The sequence below is a fragment of the Phodopus roborovskii genome, unplaced genomic scaffold, assembly GCF_943737965.1.
Source record: "Phodopus roborovskii unplaced genomic scaffold, PHOROB, whole genome shotgun sequence".
In the NCBI taxonomy this organism is placed as follows: Eukaryota; Metazoa; Chordata; class Mammalia; order Rodentia; family Cricetidae; genus Phodopus; species Phodopus roborovskii.
Window position 1 is genome coordinate 99,296 of NW_026126547.1, and position 13,487 is coordinate 112,782.

Genomic DNA, 13,487 nt, shown 5'->3' on the forward strand with positions numbered 1-13,487 from the left:
TAGCACAGACATGTTACTAAAGGCATAATCAAAATGGATATCTTTGATAAATACTTAAATACTTTTAGTACAGGAAAAAAAGGAGGCCAAATGGAAATAACAGACTTAATTTTCAAAAATGAAAATTAGATAATAATTAATTATAAAAGGTACAATACAAAAACAAAATAACCCTAGAAGGAAATCTAACTATGTATGTGTAAACATGGGCAACAAACATATCCAGGAAAGAAGCCCAACACACTGGGAACTATATTTACTATCTTGAGGTCTAGTCTATTTGAGACTATCAGGACCTATGTAACATTGGAACTGCTATGTAGGAATCAAAGAGTGTTGCTCCCTGCCTGGACCCCTGAGGCACCTTGAGCAAGCCTGAATCTGCTGGCTGGAACACTTTGTGCCACGGTAGTTTTTTGTACTCTTCTTGATTTGTTAACACACATCTGCTAGAGAGGAACTAAGACCGGGAGCACTTGCACGCTTGAGCCTTGATTGCTTGCACTGTGTTGTGAGTCAGTATATATGCCTGCACCTTCCACTCAAAAAACAGCATTCAGCATTCCAACTACAGCCCAGTTATTGGCTGTGTAGATATGGACTATTATCTAGCACTATTTACATGACCAGTGGGGTAGCAAGGAAGGCATGAAGCCCAAAGTATCTAGAATGAAGGGACAAGAGACCTTAGAAACAGGCATCAAAAGAGGCCTTCTTATCAAGCTACAAAATTTTATTTTTCTCTAGCATGTTATCTAGTGGTTAGGGCAGAAAGCTAGGTAAGGTGGGGGGAATGGTAAGTGGGGGCTGTTCGTTTCCTCGTAACTGCACTGCCTGTCTGCTGTTCTTCATTATAGGTCACTAAAGATGAGCAGGATATGCAGATAAGCAAGTTGTTAGCAGGGGAGTTGCTAAATAACTGCATTAACTGCATTCCCCTGAGCCCCAAGTTCTACTTCTCAGGAAGTTGAGGAGGGGAGGTAGATTGGAACTGAAGGTAGCAGTCTTCCAACTCAATCTGCTATTCTAAGCAAAAACTTTCGATCTGGAAGGCTGATGCCAAGATTACTCCTGGCAATTTCTCCCTTTTTTTCCAAGTAAGAATGTGAGCTATTGACACTATCTCACCATGAGTGGGAGCAGGGACCTGGTCCCCCTAGATGGTTATTTGATATACATCTTGAAGCAAGCCACCCAGCCTGGCTGGTGAGATTGCTCATGCCTGCAGCAATTTTTTTTTTTTTTTTTTTTTTGGTGGGAAGGGTTTTTCCTCAGATTGACCTTCATGCAACCAGGTATACTCCCATGATGGCCAGGGTAGGTGCCCTTTCTGGCCTCTCTTCATTGCACTCCCAATGATGATTTAGTTTTCTCAATAGCAGAAGGAGGCTTCCCTGGGAAGTGGCTCCCTTGATCATGGGTTATTTATCACCTTCTAAAGGTTCACTTTTACGAGGATCCTCGAGGTCATGCCCTTGATAACGTACCTGAATAGTCTTTCCAATTGGATCTGTTGCCAGATGAAGCCAGTTAACTTCATAATGGCCCAAGAACCTTAGTTAAGCAGAATCAATAAGCCAGCAATGCATGGGCGTATGATGGTAAGCTAATGTGAGGATGAGAGCCGAGTTTAGAATCAGCCTTGTTCCTATCCTCACTGCTTCCTTCTTTTTTCAAGCCCTTCTGACCTTGGCCATACTGTCTCTTGTCACTCCTGTGTGATGTGTATAAAAGCAACAGTCTTCCTTGAGTGCTGTACAAATTCCTCCTTGTTGTCAAAACAATAGGTCTAAGCCTAGCCTGTTTTGGAGGAAGACCTCTGAAAGGAAGACAAAAGATTTTTGAAGGCAGTTAATGCCCTCTTCCAAGTTATGGATTTCATTATCTATAGAGGTCAGAAGGTCTGGGTAATGGCAGTTTGAGAGAACAAGGGATGAATTCTCAATGCCTTCTACTGCTCCAGGTTCCAGGCCCAAAAGCAATGCAAGGGTCAGTGCAGTCACAGTAGGGGTGAGAGCCCCTCTGGTTCCACCCAAATCTGACTAAATTCTTGATCAGAATAATAGTTGAGTCAGGGAACTCACTCTGCAAAAATCAAACCCTAGGTGTAGTGTTTAGGAGGGGTGAAAAATGCAGGTGGTAAGGCCTTCCTGACATGCCTGCCAGGAATCTTTGTTATGAATTAGGTATAGAGAAGGGTCACCAGGTGACAGGATAAGATTGCCGAGATGGGAATGGGTCATGGGGACTTGGAAACTGGGGGAAGTTAGAGTCCAGAGCCCATGATTTCTTTAAGGGTGAGCTTGGATGATGGGTTGTGGTTCCATCTTCAGTCAGTAGAGATGTTTGAGCAAGAAAAGTATCCAGGAAATGAAATTCCCCTGTGGAAGGATGAGGAAGAAAGATAGCAGAGCCAACATGATTCAGTGAGTTGGGGATTGATTTGTTCAAGGCCAAAATAGTTTAACAAGTTTTAAAATGAGCTCTGTAGAATTTGAATCAAAGGAGGGCTCTTTAGGGTGAGGAGAGGACTGATTGTCACCAGGTTTGAACAATGGGTTCTTGTCGAGGGGTGAGGACATTAGTCCCCAGTGATCTGTTAGGAACTATATGGACTGGGTTGCCACTATTGGGAACTGTTTTAAGGCCATCTCTGTACCTCTCATTATAGACTGGAAATTGCCAGGTAAATCCTGAGGTCCACTCCGTTTCTTGCCCTCAGTAGCAAAGGTAATGCTAACAGGGTGGCATAATGTGGAGCATTCTAGAACATTGGTCCATCCTGTATAAAGGACATCCTTGATAGTATAATTGGCTGTGACTATTATATAACCACAGGAGAAGGATGGTTTCCAGAATGTGTGTCTACATGTCTCACAGCCCCAGTTGAGGTAACAAAACTAAAAAAAAATAAAAAACCCAATGTCACAATATTTGTAATATAGTGCTCTTTATCAATTGAATTATGGGCAAATGTAGAAGGGGAGGATGGGATCATGCTGCTCCTATCTTTAGTGCTACAGCCATCCCAGGGATCAAAGCCCATTTTCCCCAGAGGCAAGGGGGAAGTAGGGACCTTCAGAGGAGCAATATAAGATTCTAAGTCCCAACTGGCACCTGCATCAAGGGCAAGTTTGCATAGTCAGGGTATAAGTTAGGCCACCTGGGGTCATGGGAGACATGGGATGCCTTCTCCTGGCCAAGGGATGACCACCCAGGTATAATTAAGGGGCTGATGAGAGCTATCTAAAATGTGAACGGAGATCCAGAGGAGCAGCCTCGAACCAGAGGTCAATGGTGGTGAATATAGGCCTAACAGTATCTGGAATGGAAGAAGAATTTATCTCAGGGCAGGGGGGGGGGCCCTGGCACCTGGATAGGGTGACATTAAATTGGCTGGCAAGCCTGTCTGGGAGCCATCTTGGACCTCCTGTTTCTTGATCATAGACCCCGGCCCGAGCATCATCCCCAAATTAGGACTGGATCAGGTCTTTTCCTTCTTGCACTTAAGTGGTCCCACTATTTTACCATGGTTTGTTGTGGTCTGCAGCCGATTTTCCATCGCTATCCACAACCAGGAAGTTAATCCCAAAGAGGGCATGTTGAAGGTAGTTTCACAGGATACTGCAAATGTTATAAAAAAAAAAAAGTCCCCTTTTTAATTTGTGGCCTGCCATTAAGGAAAACTTTAAGAAGGGGCACTGGGGCGAATCCTCTTGAACACAGTGTGTATGGGAGAACTCAGCAGGATGATCATTGTGGTCCCATTTGTGTTATTAAGCTGGTGAAGAGGGAGTAGAATGAACTGTGCCAGGCACTCACCAGAGAGGACAGCATGTGAACCAGCCTAGGCAGAAACAATTATCTTTATTTCTCCTGCAAAGTCATTATCAACAATTCTGCGGAAAATCTGAATTCCTTGGAGAGTAGAACTGGCTCTCCCTAGGATACAGCCAAACATACAATCAAGGAGTCCCATGCCTAAAGCCTAAGGAGCCTCAGCATGTGTGTCCTGTCCTGCTGTGGCCCACCTTGAAGTCTGAGATGAAACTTCTCAGCTGTGGGGGGTACTGTGCACGACTAAAGGGTTGGGAGTTTTTCAATGTGGGAGAAACCTGACAGCCCCAGGGCCTTCCCTCTGAGAAGAGATTGACCCAGGCTCTTAGCTTGAGATCTGTATTCAGAATCCCAGTGTTTGCCTTTGGGACAACTCTGGCATAGATTGGTAGGAGGGGGTTGCTCCACCGCTGGGGTCCAAAGGGGGGGGATGGATATATGAGGTGGGGGTCAGTATATGCTGGTGCTGAAATCACAAACAAGCAGGCTCTCATGTCAGTGAAGGAAGGGACTTAAGCAGGCAATGGAGGCACTTCCAGCTTTCAAGTCTAGCAGAGTCTGTGGCCCTGATTAGAGACAGATCTTTCACCACCAATGATCTGGATTAAAGGTGTGTGTCCCCACCATAAAGTTCCAGGTTAGGAGTAGACCTCCCTACTTTCCTGATTCAATTAGGAAATGATCCCTCACATGTGTTCCAGAGTTTTGGCTTATGATGAATTGCAGATGCAGTCAAGGTGACAACCAATTTCCCTTAAAGGAGCCATGTACATATCTGCTTGTCTCTCGCAAAGCAGAGTTCAACAAACAAAAATGCTGCTATCAATAAACCTTGCTTGTCTTTGTTGTTTTGTTTCAAAACCCTTTCTTAAGCTTTTGTTAAATTTTAAGTGGAAGTTCTTATTAGCCATGTGGGCGCCATATTGTTACGAGTAAGGTTTTTCCACCAGCCTGGTCACACTACTGTGCCAGCCCCAATAAACACACACAGAGACACTGTGTTAGATATAATTCTGTTGGCCAGTTACTTGTTTCTTATAGGCTAGCTCTGTTTTAATTGCTAACCCGTTTCTGTTAATCTATGCATTTCCACGTGGTCTCATCTTACCAGAGAGTCCAGTTGGCATCCTGTTCTCTCCAGGCTCTCCATGTTGACTCCTCCTTACTACCTTCCTCTTTCTTCCTCGTCTCCTAGTCCCACCTATCTAGCTTTCCTATTGGCCAACAGTGCTTAATTCATTAACCAGTATGAGAAACATATATACAGAATGACATCTCCCATCAAAAATAGAATAATAAAAAAGCCACAGATGGAGAGAATCTGGATTCTGTATGGTATTATATTGTCTTTATATTGTTTGACTGCTGAGGAAACAACTGTTAAAGAAATACTGCTGGATTAATTCAATTTTTATATATATATATATATATATATATATATATATATATATAAAGATTTATTTTTATTATTTTATTTGTCTGCATCTATTTGCCACATTTGTGCTTGCCATATGAGGAAGTGGATGCTGGGAATCGGACCCAGGCCTTTCACAACAACAAGAAATGCCCTTAACCACTGAGCCAACTCTCCAGCCCTTCAATTTATATATTTTAAAAATGGTTTGACTCCAAAATTTAACTCTAAGGGCAAGTTACTGGAGGAAAGGATTTCTATTTTTGTTTCCACAGAAAATAACAAGCTGTGGATTCCTTCCAGACTAATATGGTTTGATCAAGGCAGACCCCTTGAAACAGAGTCGCTGGTAATCCAACATTCAAAACAACTTGAACAAGCCAGCCTTGCAGACTACAGCCAGGGTTTCTGCCTCTTCTTAGGATTCCCCCATAACAGCGCCCCCTACCAGCAGGAAGCTGGGGCTGAAGAACTCCTACAGGGCTGGTGTTTAAACAGGACTTCCCATTTTCCTGATGACAGTCCCCAGAGCTCAATTTATGTTTAAGTATATTGACAGTTGGTATTAATTTAATATTTGCTTGTCTGTTAGGGTTGACTCAATTTCTTCACAGCTACAGCCTTTGGTGCACAATATATCTATGATCCTGGGAAGGATTACTTTCATTCCTGGTTCTATATGATCTTTAATGTGTCCCAGCCATCTTCTTTCCCAGAGCTGACACAGTGTTTTCCTATGCCGGGTGAGAACTGTAAGTAATCAATCATGCAATGTTTTGCCAACAGGGGTTTGATAGGTGGTAGGGAATGGAATAGTTTGGGTATGTGATGACCCTGTGCACACCATGAAATGTGCTTTCTGCATATGGAAATTATCCTGTGACTAGTACATACAGGAAAACTCTCAAATCCACATGTCAACTGCCAGCCCATCTCTAACTTCAGAGATGTTGTCAGTGGCAGCATTTGGATTTTTCTCCAGCATGTTGACAGCAACCTGTGTATTTGTAGGAAGGTGGCAGGCAAGCTTCTGAAGTCCTGGTCAAGGATGTCCTCTTCCAAATGGTGTTCACCTCAATTTCAACCACTTTCTCTTGTTGACAAATCCTTGGGCAATGCATGCTAGAAACAACAATTAAAGCAATTTTAGATGCGGGTCAAATGCTATGAAATATCTGCTATGAAATATGACATATCCAAAATAACTTAATGATGCCCAAAAAAAAAAAAAAAAAAACTAATGATGCACTTCAAGTAGTATAAGAACCCAACTCAAAACACTTGGTGAAAAATCACCATAAACAGCACAGCTGCAATCTTTGGTATGTAGATGGAAAGGACAATACTGGGGTCAAAGAAACCATGATGTGTGTCATAGTCAAGTATGCATCAAAATGAAAACCTTGGCCCAATCTCATTAGAAAACACTAGATACAAAACATAGGAAAATTGTGATATTCTAAACAAATTTCAATCCAGAGGGTCTTTCATAGAAAATTTGAAAGTATGAAAAGAATTCTTAGACATTTGTGATTATGAAACCAGATAAAAGAAAAACACTTAAACAATTGAGATTTGAGAAACAAGTGTGTATGCTAATAAAATGGTTCCAAACCAGGCAGATCACAGGCCTCTTTGACTCACTGAATTTATAAAAATATCGGACAAGAATGAACACTGTACTGGACATGGTTTTGTGGATAAGAAAACCGACTGTGCAATAAGACCCAGTAGTTCTGTTCCCAGTACCCTCACATTGTCTTACACTAACTGCCTGTGACTCCAGTAGCAGGGCAACCTACAGAAACTTTGGACATCATGGGCACCAGGCAACTGAGTTGTGCACAGACATATATGCAGACAAAACTATTTACTCAAGGGAAAAAATTAAATTCTCTAATTTTTACATGAATAACAATACATTTGGCATAGCACATCTCTTGGGAAGATCATGGAATAGTCTCTAAAGTACACTAAATTTTGGGTTAGATGGCAACAGCTAACAAATACAAATAAAGAACCTTTTGTAGCTGATGTTTGCCTCAGCTGATATGTAATACCTTCTATAGTATGGTCACCCATGCAGTCTATGCCAAGCCGCTGAGGGCTGGCTTATCCCACACCAAGTATATGACCCCCAGGACATGTCTGGCAGTGAATCTCCAAGTTCCTTATAGGATGGAGCAGAGATAATTGCAGACTTGGACAGCCCATCAGACATGTCCTGAGCCAAGGACAAGAGATCCTCCTACGCACACACGATACTCTACCATAATGAAGGACTACTCCATCTGCCTGTCTACCACAGCCTGCAGTTGTTCAACATGTACTGGTCATAGGACAATATCCATGTGTAGAAACCACATTTCATGGTAAGCACAGGCTCATCACCAGCACAAAGTATCCCATTCCCTGCCACCTATCAAAGCCCTGTCAACAAATCATTACACAAGAAATGGTGGTCCCCACCAGTACAGGATAACAACATGTAATCTCCTGGAAAGACAATGGCTGGGAGACATTTGTGAGGAGTCCCAGAGCAAAGTTAACATCTTAACCCTCATCATTCCTAATATTCTCTTAGATACTAGCATACCGGTAATTTTCCATTCCACTAGGACTGTTATCTTCTTAAACATGATGCAGCCTGACCCTGAAAAATCCCCAGCTGCAGGCTTATCACAAAGCAACTTATCTTATAGCAGAACCTACATTCTCCTTGAAAGGACATTTAACCTCCCTCATATCCTCGCTTTGGCCCATTCCCTCATTTCTCCACTACATGAATCCTGTGGTTATATTCATGAAACTAGACTTAATCAGAATACCATCTTGTCTCCATCTCTTGTGTCTCTTCCCACCCCCTTCCCCCATTCTCACTCCCTTTCTCAGGTTCCGTGTCAACTGACTCTGTGGACTAGGGAATTTGGTGGCCAACATAGGGCTCAAGTATGAGGGCTTCAGTGAAGATCACTGCAGGGAAGTGCTGGCAAAAATCATACGAAGACAAAGAGAAAGAGGAAGTTGTTGAGGAGAGTGGGCTCCCTGTACAATGGCTTCATAAGTGAGCTCCGCAAATGGGACAAAAAAATAAGTGAACCCAGAGATGCAGACATCGACTCCCAAACCTCAGATTTACTGTTTCCTACCCATTATGCTTTAAGCATTACCAATCCCAGCCTAGCAACAGACTGCTGGTTGTGTTTGACCATGGGAACCTCCTGGCCCCTAGCAGCCCTGTGCTTCCTGATTCCTTGTTGCCTACTTATGAATTTATGCAGAAGGATAACTACACACTTAGTGACCCTTTTTAAGTTTTAGCCCACAGGATGTGATAATTCCTCATGTTTTTATAAACAGTTTAAGAATGACAGTTTTGAGAAAGATGTAGGACAAGCCTCCTTAACTTCTTGCTTTTCAATAATTCATGTATCAGCTGCTGTATATGCTGGATCTGGACAAGTCCTAGTTTGTTTCAATGGCTTGGCTTATTGCTTGCTGCCTGCTATATGGACAGGGTTGTGTGTCTTGACTACCCTCCTTCCAGATATAGAAATAATACCTGGGGATGAGCCCATCCCAATTCCCAGCATAGGCAATTTAACTCTGAGGCACAAGAGAACAATCCAATTCATTCCAATATTGGTTGGAATTGGTATTTCAGGAACCCTAGCCACTGGTTCCACAGGCATGGTAATACCGATAAAATCATACTCCAATCTGTCTCAGAAGTTTGCTCATTTTGTACAGACCATCTACAGGTGAGTCTAGGACCATCAGGACAAAGTTGAGTCTCTAGTTGAGGAGGTTCTATAAAATAGAAGAGGGCTAGATTTACTAACTGCAGACAAGGAAGGAATTTGTTTGACATTACAGGAAAAAAATGCTGCTCTTGTACTAACGGATCCAGAATACTTCAAGACAGAATTAAAAAACAGCAAGAAGAGCTTGAAAAGCATCACAGAGAGCTGTTTGATCAACCCATTTGGAGCACCTGGTATGGACTCCTGCCTTACCTCTTTCCCCTGCTAGGTAAACTGCTAGGTCCCACACTTTGCCTAGTAATTCTTTTATCTCTAGGACCTTTTCTGTTAACAAAATGATGGCCTTCATTAAAAATCAAATGGATGCTATAAAAATGCAACCCATACTGGCACATTATCATCACCTTGGTATGGCCAAAATGGGAGACCGCTATGATGAACTCTAAGCAATACACAGCTAACAATGTGGATGTATAAATTCGTCAGTCATCCTCTTAGTGAGCAGGGCTGGTTTGCCAATGACAGTAAACAGAAGAAAGACAGAAAGTGTCCTGTCTCAATAGGCCCCTAAGATAGGAATGGTCATCAGTAGATGCCATGTTCAATGATGTGTAAGGCTACACCACACTCCTGATCCAAGAATTCCTCTGACCTAAAACGGGCACAGCCCCCTCAAGCACATCCAGCTCCATGACTATTTTTGTACTATATTTAAAAGGGGGGCATGTGGGCAACCCAGAACAAAGTTAGCATTTTAACAGCCACCTTTCCTACTGTTCTCTTAGGTACTAACATAGTGGTAAATGTGCATTACCCTGTGACTTTTCTCTTGTTAAACATATGATGCAGCCTGACCCTGAAAGAGTCCCAGCTGTAGATTTATGGCATACCTAGTTAGTTATCTTATAGCAGAACACCTGCATCCTGCTTGTTAAGACATTCTGCCTCCCTTACATCCTGCCTTTGGTACATTCCCTCCTTTAGACAATAAAACCCTGTGGCTATATTCATTAAATTAGACTTGATCAGAGTGCAGTCTTGTGTCCATCTCTTGCATCTATTGTCCCCCCCCCCATTTGCCCTCACTCCACATGGTACCCCCAACTATCCCTGAGGGTGGTCACACATTGAAGAGAATGTGGATCCTGAAAAGAAAGAAATCCTTCCCACTGTCATAGACACTATTTTGTACCATTGGCTATACATGTGAAGAGATTGTCATCCCTAAGACACGGGCAACCTAATAAAGTAACAGCAACTTTCAATATTCTCAAACACAAATTGAGTTGTGGGAATAGTCATCAGTAAATGGGGAGCCATGGTTAAACAGGGGCCCTGTAGGAGATCTTCCCCACATACCCCTAGAAGTAGACAGCCAGTGAACCAGCATTTCCAACAATTAAAAAAGCTGGGAAGTGTGACTTTGAGTAAGATGATGTGGAAGGAAGGGGCAAGACATGGCAAAGTTATAGCATGCTCAAGAAATATTCCAGCTTTGACTGATGCCCTGTTCAGATGAAATAGTCAGTGATGGAAGTGTCCAAATGTCATCCTCAGTGCTCCTGGGGACTTTGCAATCCACATGGAAGTCTGTGGACAGCCTGCCTGGTGATCTCCACTCACGTGATTCAACCCTAGATGGAACACCTACAAGGATTCTGAACATGGACTTCTGGACAGAGCAACCTTCCTTAAGGCCCAGCATGGCCTATGAAAACCTCCAGTATAGAACCACAATATCTACATCCAGGCCATTTAGGGTAAGCAAATAGGTAAGTGATGGGTAAGCAAATTCCCCATGCACTCAGAGCACTGTGCTTTGCTTCTAAACCACTCCATATGACTCCTGGACTCTCATGTAAGCTATAAAGAAAATAGTAGACAGTGCACCTTAAGATAACCATTTGCTCTGGCCACCAAAATTTTCTCCTCCTTTGTATTTTGACTGTGTTACTTTAATAAAGAACCTACTGTAAATGACAAGAATCCATAGGAAAAAAAAACAAATTAAGACTCCTAGCAATAGTGGAGAGGATTCCCAAACTGGTTTAAGCCTGTTATTAGATTGGGGTAGATCCCAAATATCATCATACAACCTTCACCCAGTAGTTTATGGAACCAGATACGAAGATCCACACCCACGCACTAGGGCAAGGTCATGGATGATACTCCAAGAGAGGGAGGAGAGAAAATATGAGCCATGGAGACAGCAGAAACAAGCTCATGGAAATCAAGAACTCTAGACCAATATCTTGGAGAAAACTCCAGATATCTGAACTAGTTCCTCTCTATCTGGAAAATTGTTTTGAATCTTGGGGTATCTGAGGATCTGTGACAGTAGGATGAGGATCTAACCTTCGAGTCTACCCCAGTGACTAATCCCATCATATCGGTCAAGTGAAAAGCCCCTGGAAAAAAATATGAGACAAAGTATTTGAAGGAATCATTGAAATCTGTTCAGATAACTCCAAATAGCTTGATAAACTCATGAAACTTGTATGACAGTGGTGGTGTGTGCCTTGGATCTCACCTTCTGGAGAAAAAGGCAGATGGTTCTCTATGAGTTACAGGCCAGCCTGGTCTATATTTTTTCCACGATAGTCTTCAAAGGTACTAAGAATCCCTGTCACAAATACCAAATATACACAACAATCAAGGCTGGTGTTATTTGTTACATTTTACATATTTAGGAAGGCTTATTTAGAGAAACTTCCTAGACAGGTTGACTTAGGTAGAATTTGGGAAATTACCAACTATATGGATTTTTAGATTATCACTAGCACCTAGGGTTATGTAATTATCTGTACTTAGTTGTGCTGAAGATAAAAAATGAGGATTTCATTTGTAGGAAACTTGGTTCCTTATCCTAAAATATTGCAGAGAATGGTGGTGAATGAACAAGTGGCAGAACTGTCTGCTGTCTGTCTGTCCAGGGAGCATCTCTTTGCTTATGGCTTTGCTACCCAGCTTGAGTCATCATGTCATGACACCACAAATGTCTCATTATTCTCTGAGATGCTAGTCCAATAAAAATACATTGCTTCCCTAGGCAAGGCCACAAAGTGACCGCATTGAGGGAGCAGTGTACTCAATGAGAGTACTTTGACCATAAAGGGGAATTATGAAAGGCCCCTGAAGAAGGTTATGGTTCACAGCCATTTTGGTTATCATCTTGACTGCATCTGCAATTCATCATAAGCCAAAACTCTGGGATACCTGTGAGGGATCATTTTCTAATTGAATCAGAAATGTAGGGAGGTCCACTCCTAACCTGGAACTTTATGGTAGGAACACACAACGTTAATCCAGATCATTGGTGGTAGAAGATCTGTCTCTATTCAGGGCCACACCCTCTGCTAGACTTGAAAGCTGGAAGTGCCTCCATTGCCTGCTTAAGTCCCTTCCTTCACTGACATGAGAGCCTGCTTGTTTTGGATTTCAGCAGTAGCATATACTGACCCCCACATCACACATCCATCCCCCCTCCATTGTAAGGTACAACCACTGGTTACTTGGCCCTCAAATTCATAGGTAGCCATCATTAGATTAGGCCACAGCCTATAAGCCATTTTAATAGATTTCCTTTCTATGTAGAGGGAGACATCCATTCTGTGAGATCTGTTGCTCTAGAGAACCATGACAAATACATTCACCCACATTCTTTCTGTTCAGGGAAGGAGGATATTCTGCCTTTCACTACAAAATAACCTGGAAATCTGAAACCTATCACCATGAACCTTCATATCCTCTATTGCACATACATATTGAAGAACAGATCACCTTTGAAAGGCCATCAAATGAGGAAAAACAATCAAGACAAAAGGGGGATAAAGTGTTCACATTCTAGTGAGACCTGTGAACAAAGCACAGGTTTGGGGCCATTCTCAAGAGAGGGTGGGCCAGAAGGATGGGGAGTGAAAAAGATTTGGGGGAGTAGCAACAGGACCTCATCGACGGTATGAGCAGGGTTTACAGGGAATGTAGGAAGTGTGGAGTCAACCTCTAGACAGTGGTCATCTGAAACAATTTGGATAGGTTCGGAGGTCTCTTGGTACAGGCACAAAATTCAGAATTCACAACGGAATTCCTTACTTGCTCCATCATTTCCAGCTGGGAGATTGGTTGACACACAGCAGCCTGTCACTCAAAGTCTCTGCCTTAAGATCGGAGCCAAAGGAAACTGAAGGCAAGTATCCTGGAAGAGAGGGGAATTCCAAAGAGGTTTTCCTCTTATATGGTGAACATGGCAAGGGGTGAGGTCAGATTTCTTGCATGATCCCAAGAGCTCTTAGGATTCCAGGTCACAAGACTTTCTGGGTTTCGGGAGCCAGTCTTTGGTTTGAGCTACATTCTTGTTGTCCAGCTTCTGTTTGGGGTCTTCAGCTGAAGGATTTCCCTGTCACTCCCTTCATCCACACAATCAATTTTCAGCTCCAAAGACGGAAACCCTGAGGAAGAGAAAACACAGTTCC